The following is a 13,816-nucleotide window of genomic DNA, read 5'->3' on the forward strand; positions in this document are numbered from 1 at the left end:
GTATTTAGAAGAGAGATTCTAAAATACAATCAAAGAAATTAGAAGATACAAATGAAAGAATTAGAAGCCACAAGATGGTCTGGTATGCAAAGATGAACCCTAACCACCCAGAGTTCAGTGTCTAATGGATAAAAGAGGATCAAAAGGATGCTGAATAGAAGCAGCTATTGAGGTTAGTCAAGAAAGTGTTTCAAAGCCAAGGGAAGAGAGTGAACAAAGGAGGAGCAAATGATCAACTTTACCAAAAGCTACTCGAGGATCAAGGAAGACAAGGACTGCAAATTGACCAATGGATTTAATGGCATGGAGGCAACTGGTGATCTTTTAATGGAATTATAGATATAAAAATCTATTAGAATATGATCAAAAGACAATGGGGAAATTAGGTGCATACAAATACTTCAAGGCATTTTGTTAGAAAACTGAAGAGATAAATAGAACAGCACATGTAAAGGATTATAGAGATAAGAGAAGGTATTTTGCAAATTGTGATAACAACATATGTGTAAGTTTTTCAGAATAGTTCAGTAGAGAGACAAAATTTGCTGATGCCAGAATCACTGGATAAATGTTCTTAAATAGGTAGGAGAGGACGGGATCTAATGCACAGCCAAGAGCTGCCTTAGCCAAGAACATGGGAAGAAAGGAAGAATGCAGGAGCTGATGCAGAGAAACAATAGATTGGGGGGGGCTACTTACAGAAATTAGAATAGAATCTGAGTAATTCTGCTTCCTTTGCAAAACAAGGAGAAAATTTACCACTGAAAGTAAGAATGAGACAGGGACTGTGGGTTTATTTTTTTAATAAATGACAGTGGAATGCATTACAATTCTTATAATACATATAGAGCACAATTTTTCATATCTCTGGTTGTATATAAAGTATGTTCACACCAATTCGTGTCTTCATACATGTACTTTGGATAATGATGTCCATCACATTCCATCATCCTTGCTAATCCTCTGCCCCCATCTAGAGTTTGTCTTTTCCTCCCATGCTCCCCTTCCCTACCCACCTATAAGTCAGTCACCTTATATAAGAGAAAATATTCAGCATTTGTTCTTTTGAGATTGGCTAACTTCACTTATCTTTTCCAACTCAATCTATTTGCCTGCAGATGCCATAGTTTTATTCTCTTTTATTGATGAGTAATATTCCATTGTGTATATATGCCACATTTTTTAATCCATTCATCTACCGAAGGGCATTTAGGTTGGTTCCATAGTTTAGCTATTATGAATTGTGCTGCTATAAATATTGATGTGGCTGTGTCCCTGTAGTATGCTGTCTTTAAGTCCTTTAGGTATAGACCGAGGAGAGGGATAGCTGAGTCAAATGGCAATTCCATTCCAAGTTTTCCAAGGGATCTCCATACTGCTTTCCATATTGGCTGCACCAATTTGCAGTCCCACCAGCAGTGAATGAGTGAACCTTTTTCCTCACATCCTCGCCAACACTTATTGTTGTTTGTCTTCATAATAGCTGCCATTCTGACAGGAGTGAAATGAAATTTTAGAGTAGTTTTGATTTAAATTTCTCTAATTGCTAGAGATAATGAACATTTTTCCATATTTTTTTGATTGATTGTATATCCTCTTCTGAGAAGTGTCTGCTCAGGTCCTTGGCCCATTTATTGATTGGGTTATTTGTGGGTTTTTTTTGGTGCTTAGCTTTTTGAGTTCTTTATGTACCTAGAGATTAGTGCTGTATCTAATGTGTGAGGGGTAAAGATTTGCTCCAAGGATGTAGGCTCTCTATTAACCTCATCGATTGTTTCTTTTGCTGAGAAAAAACTTTTTAGTTTGAGTCCATCTCATTTATTGATTCTTGATTTTAATTCTTGCACTATAAGAGTCTTATTAAGGAAGTTGGGACCTAATCCAACATAATGAAGATTAGGGCCTACTTTTTCTTCTATTAGACACAGAATCTCTGGTTTAATTCCTAAGTCCTTGATCCATTTTGAGTTGACTTTTGTGCATGATGAGAGATAGGGGCTTAATTTTATTTTGTTGCATATGGATTTCCAGTTTTCCCAGCACCATTTGTTGAAGAGGCTATCTTTTCTCCAATGTATGTTTTTGGCAGCTTTGTCTAATATAAGATAATTGTAATTCTGTGGTTTTGTCTCTATGTCCTCTATTCTGTACCACTGGTCTACCAGACTGTTTTGGTGCCAGTACCATGCTGTTTTTGTTACTATTGTTCTGTAGTATAGTTTAAGGTCTGGTATAGTGATGTCACCTGTTTCATTCTTCCTGCTAAGGATTGCTTTAGCTATTCTGGGGTTCTTATTTTTCCAGATGAATTTCATGATTGCTTTTGCTATTTCTGTGAGGAATGCCATTGGGATTTTGATAAGAATTGCATTAAATCTGTACAGTTTGATAGTATGGTCATTTTGATAATGTTAATTCTGCCTATCCAAGAACAAAGTAGATCTTTCCATCTTCTAAGGTCTTCTTTGATTTCTTTCCTTAGGGCTTTTTAGTTTTCATTGTATAGTTCTTTTACCTCTTTTATTAAATTGATCCCAAGTATTTTATTTTATTTTATTTTATTTAGGCTATTGTAAAAGGCGTAGTTTTCCTTGTTTCCCTTTCTGAGAAGTTGTCACTGACATACAGAAATGCCTTTGATTTATGGGTGTTGCTTTTATATCCTGCTACTTTGCTGAATTCATGTACTAGTTCTAGAAGTTTTCTGGTGGAACTTTTTGGATCTTCTAGGTATAGAATCAGATCACTAGCAAATAGTGCTAATTTAAGTTCTTCTTTTCCTATCTGTATCCCTTTAATTTCTTTGGTCTAATCATTCTGGCCAGTGTTTCCAGAACTATGTTAAATAGAAGTGGTGAAAGAGGGCATCCCTTTCTTGTTCCAGTTTTTAGAGGGAATGCTTTCAATTTTGCTCCATTTAGAATGACGTTGGCCTGGAGCTTAACATAGATAGTCTTTACGATGTTGAGATATGTTCCTGTTATTTCTAGTTTTTCTAGTGTTTTGAACATGAAGGTTGCTGTATTTTGTCAAATGCTTTTTCCGTGTCTATTGAGATGATCAAGAATTGCGTTTTAGTCACCTTTTTCATTGCTGTGGCTTAAAGACCCGACCCAAACAATTGTAGAAGAGGAAAAGTTTATTTGAGGTCTCATGGTGTCAAGAGGTCTTAATGCATAGAAGGCTGGCTCCATTCCTTGGGGTCAAGGTGAGGCAGAACATCATGTCGGAAGAGTCTGACAGAGAGAAGCAGCTCGTATTGTGATCAGAAATCAGAGAAAGGCTCTCCACTGTCCAGATACAAAATATACACTCCATAGCCCCCTTTCCTAATGAACTACTTCCTCCAGCCACTCTGCACTTGCCTCCAGTCACCACTCAATTAATCCAACAGGAATTAATTCACTGACTAGACTAAAGCTATAACTAATCATTTCTCCCCAAACCTTGCACTATCTCATATGCGAGCTTTTAGAGGACACCACATCTAAAGTATAACAAATTATTAGAGATCTGAGAGGAAGAGTGTGTTATGAAATATTTATTTAGGAAAACGAGTGAAGCAATAAATGAGTGAAATTGAGCAGGACTCGTGGCCAGCATGAAAGGTCTACTTCAGGTTAGTGGCTGTGACTTCAAAGTGAGACCAGTATACCAGTCCATTTGGGCTCCTAACAAAATACCTTATAATTTATAAATGACAGAAATTTATTTCTTAAAGTTCTAGAAGCTGGGACTTCCAAGATCCATTCAGGAGACTCATGTCTGATGAGAACTTGCTCTCTGCTGGAAACATGTCACCATCTTGCTAAATCCTCACATGGAAGAAGGGGCAAGGACACTCCATCTGATTGCTTTTAATAAGAGGATCTACCCTCATGAGCTCATCACCTCCTAAGGCCCTATCTCTAATACTGTCATATTGGTGATTGAGTTTCAATATTTTGAGGGGATACATTCAGAACATAGCAAACAGTATGCATCAGTTTAGATTTTTCTCTGGAATGGTTGCAGCCACAGGGTAGATTAGGCAGAATTAGAGTTTCACCAAGAGACTATGATAAAGTGAGAGGGAAGAAATAGAATTGCACAAATGTGCAAGGAGTAATGACCATGATGGAACATGGAATTTAGACAAAAAGCCATGGAATAAGGGACAGCAAAAAGATAACAGAATAAATGAAACTGTTGTCTCAATAAGAATTATTAGAAATTACGTGCTTAAAACTGTGATTTATGCCTTTCTGTTAATGGTAATGATTAGATCTTCTAGGTCATGATCCTTCATGTCACTGGAAATACAAGATCATAAGAAAAGAAGAACTCAAGAAACCAAGAGTCCAAGGCATTGAAAGAATCTTCCATGTGGATATTGAAGTAGAACTGAATAGTGTCTGACAATAGGCCAAACACTAAACAAGAGCAGTAGAGTCTATATTCTGATAACACGGGTTTAAGGATTAGGGTTTCTAGAGAAGAGAGATTGTTTGGAAGTAGTAATGAAATGCAAATGGGGTATCTACCCATTTCCAGGCCTGGTAATATGAAAGGTATAGAATAGGACCACCCCAAAAGAGAGCCACAGGGACTGGAGTGTCTTCAGAGAGCCAGTTTTCTGTGGCACCAAGAAGATGCAGGTTATTTTCACTAAGAGATTGAGACAAAAGAAACTGTTTCTGACTACCTGAGGGTTGCAGAGGGCACATTCTGCTGGGGAGGAGTCAGGGATGGGAGCAGAAAGGAATGTTCAGAACCAGAGAAGAATTAGAGTCTAAAACAAGAGGAGACCCAGATTTCATCTGATGCATGACTTAAACAGTAATAAAGGATAAAATGGAATTGGAGCTGAGCCAGAGAGAAACGGGGAACTCAGTCTCATCAGGGCGGGTCTTGCCAGTAGACAGTAAAAAAAAAAAAAAAAAAAAAGTTCTTAAATGAGAGTGTTTTGAGATTCCTGAGTTGAAAGGTAGAATATGAGTAAAAATGGGGTCTTTAACTCTTGCTAGAGAATTCCATTTTGGATCACTTAAAAATTAATAGTCTGTATAAATTTAGCCTAAGTTAACTCAGCTTATGAAAGGAAAAAAAAACTTGTTTAGGGAATGGTTTTTATGAGTTTTGTCAGATCTAGGCTATGGTTCCAGATATTCATAATGCTTTGTCATCTACTTCTTGAGTAAATCTGTAGCTTCACATAACTTCCTATCTCCCATATTCCCCTTCAGTTCCCCAGAATCTAACCTTCACTAAAAATATTTTGCTTTATCATGGTTATGGCAGGGCTTAGTACTCTAGTAAACCAAATTTCTGGTCTATGAATGAGCTTTAATTATTTAAAAATACGTTTTTAGCCAAATTGAGTGTTTAGCAACAATCTTTTTGAATAAAAATTAGATAATTACCAATTGTCTGATATCAAATTATTTAAAACTCTAAACTATTTCCTCTCTCCAATTTCTTGCATCTTTTCCCTGTCTCCTGGTCTTCTAATGGTTTCTCCTCACTTCTACTTTTCCAAACAATTCAGTTCCAGTGTACAAGAATAGATTCCAAGTTGCTATGAGAGGCAAACAGATCCAGAATTGCAGAGTGCAGTTTTTTGAGGACTTATTGATGGAAGCATGGTGCTAAGCAACAGAAAGACCAGTTGAAGCCCTGCAATTTGAGTCTGAAGGAGAGGCTAATATATTGGTTGAGACAAAAGTGACTTCATCCATGTTAGAATGTAACTGATTTATCTTAAGCTAACACCAGAGTCAAGTACACTCCTGGCACCACTATCTCACATTAAAACTCCATAGACTACTCTAATGGTTTTATCTGTTTTTAGTATGCTGGGAAACCATGGGAGAAAAACTTACTAGGTTTTCTCTGAGGCAATCAGTGATCAAGGTGGCTACAGTCATGTGAAGCTGAATCTACAGAGCCATTTTTGAGACTATGATGCTGAGCTCTAGTCTATTGTCAATTTATTATGAATTCTCATCATTCTTTCCTGATGGGTATTAACAATTTCATTTACCTTCATTTACTTTTCAGTTTGTTTTGATACAGAAATTAAAATTACACTTTAATGTCTCCTGGATCAAGATATTTCCTGTGTTTCAATTCTATTTATTATTTTTTTTTCTTATAAATATTCTTGACATGAGTTCTTGATTGTGTGTAAAGATTCCTCACAGGAAAAAAATATTTAACCTCTCCTCATTCCAAAATCACCCAAAAATTATTTTTAATCATAACGAGGTAAAATTACTTTCTTAGAGACATTTACTTTCAACAAATCTTGGTAACATCATGAAATGAGGCATGGAGCATTGGGAGAGTACATCTCTTCTTTCTTGAATCTCTTCGAAGCTTTGATCTCTTCTAAGCAAGTGAAAACAACAGCTATTCGTTTCAAACTCCTTTTATTCAGTTTGCCTCCTAAACTCTACCCTTTTTTGCTTTAGTTATCTCATAAATTCTCCCCCCCCCTTTTTTTCCACTTAATCTTGGATTATGATAGATCCAAGAGAAGAGTAAGGTTGTTAATAAAGAGGGAAAATCCATTCTGTTCCTTTCTTCCTTGCTTAACATGCTGAATTTGGATTAAAGTAAAAGGAGGCTGAGTCATATTTATTTTTTTTATTATTTTTACTTTTATTGACTGAATATTTTCCTACACTTAATAGAATCAGAAACATGTGTAGACCATATTGAAAAATAAGATTAAAAAGCCTGACTTAATTGTTATACTTAATTGGGTGATATTTTACTTTTAAGTTTCCATGGTTCAGGGTCCAATATTTGAATTTTCAGGCATTGCAGTGAAAATGGGTTCTTTTCTTTAGAAAGAAATGCTGAGTAGCCAGCTCAAGATAAATACATACATACCAGGTTACATATTTATTAACCTAAAATACAAATTGTCATATTGTTTAAAATGCTATTATGGTGGCACAAATATTGTGTTCATTCTCTCCATGAATGGAAATCGAATTATAAGCAAAAACAGGTGAATGAGTTTAGAACTGGTAGTAATATTTATGATTCAAATGTTTTGATTCAAATTAATTCTAATTTTAATCACATCTTTGAATGAAAATATTAGCAATTATCCCTAACAAATGTGTATTTTTAAATCATGCATTAAATATACAAATAATATACAATATAAAAATATAATATTCCCAGCCAGGCAGGATGGGACACACCTGTAATCCCAGTGGCTCAGGAGGCTGAGGCAGAAGGCTCAAAAATTCAAAGCCAGCCTCAGCAACTCAGTGAGGCCCTAAGCAACTTAGCAAGACCCTGTCTCAAAGTGAAAAATAAACAGGGCTGGGATGATGCTCAGTGGTAAAGAACCCCTGGGTTCAACCCCTGGAAAGAAAGAAAGAGGTGGGTAGGGGAGAGGGAGGGAGGAAAGAAGGAAGGGGAAAGGGAAAGGGAAAAGGAAAGAAAAGAGAGAGAGAGAAAATTCCAAGATAGAAATTTTAAAGGATGATAATTAAAAATAGTGCTTCTAATCTGTTTTTTTTGTTGTTGTTGTTGTTGTTGTTGTTGTTGTTGTTTTGTTTTTGGTTTTTGGTTTGTTTTGCCTTCTAGTACCTACTGAGGTAGGTACTAGATCTCTGTACCCAGTGATTTTGACATTTACCCAAATTCTTCCCTCACATAATTACTGTTGAGGATTAGTTCTCACAGGCTACACCCTTTTCTCTGTTCTGTGTTTATGAGGCTGCTTCTCTTATAGGGACTCTCATGGCTGTTCACACTTATTTCCTTCTTGTGATGCTTTTAATTGTTTGATATGTAAATTTGATAAATGCATCACTTCTAGAACATTTTATATTTTAGTGATTATAAAATGCAATTAATAGTATAGAATCCAACATATTAAATAAAACCACCCACAATATGTAAGTTGATTATGAAATACTTAATAATATTGAATTAAGTTATGAAAAATGTCTATTTTAGAATTGAATACTAAGGTAATATTTACTAATGGTGAGGGTTAACAATTATTAAATGCTTACAAAATGCCAAGTGCTTGAGTCTCTACCTGGACTCTGCCATGTTGAGTCTTGTAGGTCGTGTGGCTGCTGCGTTGGCCTCTGGAGCCTTGCAGGGACTCAGCCCTTCAGCATCGTTACCCCAAGCCCAGCTTTTACTTCAGGCTACCCCAGCAGTGGTCCAGACTGTTAGAGACTACGCAGCACAAAGGCAGGCCCAGCCACCTGGTGCATCATGGCAATCATTGATGCAGTAGTGGATGTCCAGTTTGATGAGAGATTACCACTTATCCTAAATGCCCTGGAAGTGCAAGGCACAGAGACCAGGCTGGTTTTGGAAGCAGCCCAGCATTTGGGTGAGAGCACAATAAGAACTATTGCTATGGATAGGACAGAAGGCTTGGTTAGAGGTCAGAAAGTCTTAGATTCTGGTGCACCAATCAAAATTCTTGTTGGTACTGAGACCTTGGGCAGAATCATGAATGTCAGTGCAGAACGTATTGATGAGAGAAGTCCAATCAAAAACAAACAATTTTCTCCTATTCATGGTGAGACTTCTGAGTTCATTGAAATGAGTGTTGAGCAAGAAATTCTGGTGACTGGTATTTAGGTTATGGATCTGCTAGCTCCTATGCCAAGGGTGGCAAAATTGGGCTCTTTGGTGGTGCTGGAGTTGGCAAGACAGTGCTGATCATAGAGTTAAATAACAATTTTGCCAAATCCCATGGTGGTTACTCTATATTTGCTGGCGTTGTTTAGAGGACCCCTTAGGGCAATGACTTATACCATGAAATGATTGAATCTGGTGTTATCAATTTAAAAGATGCTACCTCCAAGGTAATGCCAGTGTATGGTCAAATGAATGAACCACCTGATGCTCATGCCTGGTCAGAGCTACTGGACTGACTGTGGCCGAATACTTCAGAGACCAAGAAGGTCAAGATGTACTGCTGTTTATTGATAACATCTTTGGCTTCACCCAGGCTGGTTCAGAGATATCTGCCTTATTGGCCAGAATCCTTCTGCTATAGGCTATCAGCCCACCTTGGCCACTGACATGGGTACTATGCAGGAAAGAATCACCACTACCAAGAAGGGATCTATGTGCCTGCTGATGACCTGACTGACCCTGCCCCTGCCACTACCTTTGCCCATTTGGATGCTATCACTGTGCTGTCCTGTGAGCTTGCTGAGTTGGGCATCTACCCAGTTGTGGATCCTCTAGACTCCACCTCTCGTATCATGGATCCCAACATTGTTGGCAGTGAGCATTATGATGGTGCCTCTGAAGTCAAAAGATCCTGCAGGACTACAAATCCCTCCAGGATATCATTTCCATCCTGGGTATGGACAAATTTTCCAAGGAAGATAAGTTGACTGTGTCCCGTGCATGGAAAATACAGCGTTTCTTGTCTCAGTCATTCCACGTTGCTGAGGTCTTCATGGGTCATAGGGAGAAGATGGTACCCCTGAAGGAGATCATCAAAGGATTCCAGAAGATTTTGATAGGTGAATATGACCATCTCCCAGAACAAGCCTTCTATATGGTGGGACCCATTGAAGAATGTGCGGCAAAAGCTGATAAACTGGCTGAAGAGCATTCATCGTGAGAGGTTCTCTTGCCAAACTTAAGCACTCACCCAGTGTATTTGCCCTCTCCTTGCCTTTAATCCTAAAAACCACAGTTTTCTGTGTAGGCCACATAAGAACCTGATCGAAGACATTATGTTCTGTTTGAAGATTATTTAAAGTTTCCAATAAAATATACACCACTCAAAAAAAAATGCCAAGTGCTTTACATATACTACAACTTTTAATTCTCAAAACAACTCAAGGTAGTAAATTCTTCCATTATCATTTACATATGAGAAATCTAAAGCATAGAGAGGTCAAGTTCACACTGCTAATAAGTCTGGAACTAAAATTTGAACCTATACAGTCTTATACTAGAGATGGGCCAATAGAATTTTATTTAGCCAAAGAGACATAAAATTATCCATTGCATGGGTCATTTGACCTTTTTAAATGTAAAACATGTTGCACTGTTCCATGTAAGGCACTGGAAAGGAATATGAATATTACTACAGCAAATTGCTTTCATGTAATCAAACAAAACTGATGTGTTTGAAAATTCACCAGCTAGAACCTTCTAAAGTAATGTCACATTGATTCATGATATTCTATAACTCCTTGATGCCAGTTATGACCAAATAGTATTTTCTTGTCTTCTTTAATATGTGAGTAAAATTATAAAGACAACTCTAAATATTAGTATTTCCCAATTGTGAGAATATAACAATGACTGATTAGAGTTGAATCTATCATTCTTCTAATGAATAACTACTGAACATGTCTAGTATATTTGGAAAAAATAAAAGCATACCAATAGACTGGATGTGACAATATTGTGTTACCCACAACACAATTAAACATGGGACAATAGCTAATCACGAAGGAACGATTCAAGTATTTGTCATCCTCCTATTTACATTTCAAGTATAAAAATTAAGTGTTCAAATACATTTCCTCATTGATTACAAACTCTTACCAATTAAAACTATTTAAAATTGAATAATGATATTCAGATTTGGGCTGGTTTATAATTTCACACCAAGGATTTCAACTCAGTGTACTCCCAACATAACCTCTTTGACAAAGGTATAAGGTTTTACTTAATGTGACAGTGGCCCTTAGGAAATTAGAGATATAAATATTTCCTGGGATTTTTCATTGTCCTATCATGTAGGACAAACCTCCGTGTCAATGAATTGGAGACGGACCACAAAGGGGAAATACCTACCCCATCCATGTCATCAAACACATTGGCTGTTATTTGAATTATTCTTATGACTACTTGAGAATTCCTTGTATTTGTCCATTTTTGCTAAAGTTTTCATCAAAGTGACCCACTCAGTGGTGGTTGTGCACCAGGTTGTTAGCAAATGGCTACATTAAAAGATGAAATTTTATCGTATATTTGGATTAGAAATTGCCAGGTGCAGCCTTTATTTCAGTAGTTTGCAAAAGAGAAAGCTGGATACACCATGCTTGCAGCTTCACGATTAAGAAGAAAAGCTAGGCTATGTGCTAGTTTAATTAACACAAGGCTGAGGAGATTATTCCTAGAATGATGGGTTAATATTCACTAAGCTGCTGGCTTCATTACAGTCTAAATGAACAAAATTCCCCATAACAATTGTGTTTAATCCGCTTTGTAGTGTCTGGAGCCCTGAATCTCTTGGTTAAAAGTTATATCCCTGGTAAATTAAACAAATTTTGTAGATTCAGGTGAGTAACTCGGAAAGCCTCTTGCCCCTTCTCAGTAAACAAACAAAGGAGCAATCATCCAAGATAATAACAAAAAGAACATGCACAAATTAAAAGAATTTTTACTTTACCAACACATACCCCACTCCCAGTCTCCTAACAGTCCTGTTCTTTGTACCCTTCCTTCTATTACTGAAATGAGCAATGTTCTACACATTTTGAGAAAGTTGCAGACCACTAATGTCACCTAGACCTCCTTTCTCTCTAGGCTTGTCACAAAATACCTTTGTGTTCTATTGTTTGTTTTAACCAAAGATGACCCAAAGTCTGAAGCTTCTAAATTTTATTTCTATTCTCCAGTTTCCCAGTGAGTATCACATTTACAGTTATTTTAAAATGTGTGTGTGTGTGTGTGTGTGTGTGTGTGTGTGTGTGTGTCTGTGTTTCAGAGAATTTCAAACAACATCATGCTCTCTCTGGTGAACTTAACCAGCTCCATACTGTATCTGTGCAGTGCAGCCATCCCATGTAGTAGGCCTAGCTTTAATGTTGCAGTGTAACATTACAAGTGCCTCTGCTCTTTATTTCATGATTTTTAAGGCTTGTCGGCCCAGATCAAATTGTTCAAGAATATGAATATGACATTTGTGGTTTCCTGGGCCACATTGCTATTTAGAAATTCAAAATCTTCCTTTATATTCTAAAATATGACAATGTACATATGATTTATCTTCTTAGACAAAGTTCTCATTTTAGGAGAGACAACTTTCATCTTTTAATTGATAATAAACCTACCATTTTACATTAAGTTAGAATCAAACAACCACGGGAGTTCTCTAATTCCAGAATCCTTATTTTCTAAGAGAAAGTTTGTTAATTTTTGAAGAGGTTTCCTGATGTTGACTAGTGTATTTTTTTAGGTGTATCACTAATAGTTTTTCAGTTTCATTTCTGCAAATATATAAAGAACCCTCAATGTGCAGGGATATTGGAAAGTATTCTTGATAAAATTTATGTTTATGGTTGTGTTTTAAGCATGTTCACTTGAACCTAATAGAAACTGAGTGCTTTCCTAGAGAATATTTTATGATATTTGAACATTCATGAAGACATGAATTTCCATGGAAACCTTTTCATCCTCACTGAAACTATCTTGACCTGGAGAAAAACTATATCTTTGGCAGAATGGTGGTTTTTGTTCTCTCATAAACTAGATGTTAGCTATAAGGTTCTACTCCAACAAATATGCAAAGGAATCTCAAACTGCCCCTTCTCCTATTAACATTTGAAGGGGAATGGAACAATACAATACATATAATACACAGAAGGAAATGCTTTCCTTTACAAACTTAGTTGGTTTCTAGTTCCTTCTAGAAATCCTCAATAAAATTTGACCACACTCATCCTACAGAGCATGATTTTTGTTACATACAGAACTATTTGACTCTCATCATTTCTTTGCTTTTCTCAGTTGCACTTCTGCATCTATCAATCTTTTACTTTCCTCCCCTTGTCATGCTCAGGCCACTCACGAACCTCAGCTCCTCCATAAAATTCCCCTTGCATTTTTGAAACATTACTAGTTTTCCAAAGATGTGGATTTATGCAACATAGCAGTGGGTTTCTGTCATTTCTCTGGCTCCCCAACTGACACACTTTCATGTCCCAAATCCCACAATCATCATGCATGTCTGTCCTACCACAAACAGATGGGGAAAATTAGGTTTCGAAGGGACAAGAAAAGAAGCCAGATGATGAAGCATGGCCTGAAAATCCTATGCTCTGGTTGAAGATCCAGGGCTTCATTGGCTACTTTAACAAAATCAACAATAACCATTTGTGCATTATTGTTTACACATACATTTTCTTCACATTAACACATATAGTTGTTGAATAACCCTGTGATGTGATTATTATTTTCCCACTTTGCAGAAGCTTATGCAGAAACATCAAGAAAAGACTTCTCTAATGCTTTGTTGTCACATGGATTTACGTTTTCATTTGAGATCTGATTATGTAAAATTGATTTCAATTCCTAGTGGTCTGGTAGTCTTTTGAGGATTTCTGTTAATTACTAGGGGTTCACAGCCTCACAGTCAACTCTTTCTATAGCTGAGTCCTTGGTCTCAGCTAAATCTTATCCTCTAGTCCAGGACAACATATCTCTCAGATCCAGTGCAACCCAGACCTGAGAACTGGTCATTTTTTTGCTTATTTGTTTTTAACTCTTTGTAAAAAATGAAAGCAAACTCCTCTAGAAGTTGAAAAAAGAAACGTAGAAGTCTTCCCCATTAACACGAATAGTATTAAAATCTGCATGTCATTTTGTCTTTAAAAATAAATTTTTCAACCAAATGGAAATTAAAATGATTTTTTAAAAATATGTATTCACTTAAAAATCATAACTATTTACCTGATATATTAGAATTTATATATATATGTATATATATATATATATTCTTAAAAACAAAAAAATGAGTAAAGATTATCATTACTTGTCTTTTTTTTTTTTTTTGCTAGTCTCTTTAACATTTATCTTAATTGAAAGTAAC

General features: G+C 36.4%; 1 protein-coding gene and 1 pseudogene across 1 annotated transcript in view; both read left to right on the top strand.

The window, feature by feature from the left end:
• Arsj (arylsulfatase family member J) overlaps nt 1-13,816 on the top strand; it is a 77,466-nt gene that overhangs the window by 45,128 nt on the left and 18,522 nt on the right. The window lies entirely within an intron of this gene.
• On the top strand, nt 8,060-9,624 carry LOC101969124 (ATP synthase F(1) complex catalytic subunit beta, mitochondrial pseudogene; annotated as a pseudogene).

The sequence above is a fragment of the Ictidomys tridecemlineatus genome, chromosome 9 (genome assembly GCF_052094955.1).
Source record: "Ictidomys tridecemlineatus isolate mIctTri1 chromosome 9, mIctTri1.hap1, whole genome shotgun sequence".
NCBI lineage: Eukaryota > Metazoa > Chordata > Mammalia > Rodentia > Sciuridae > Ictidomys > Ictidomys tridecemlineatus.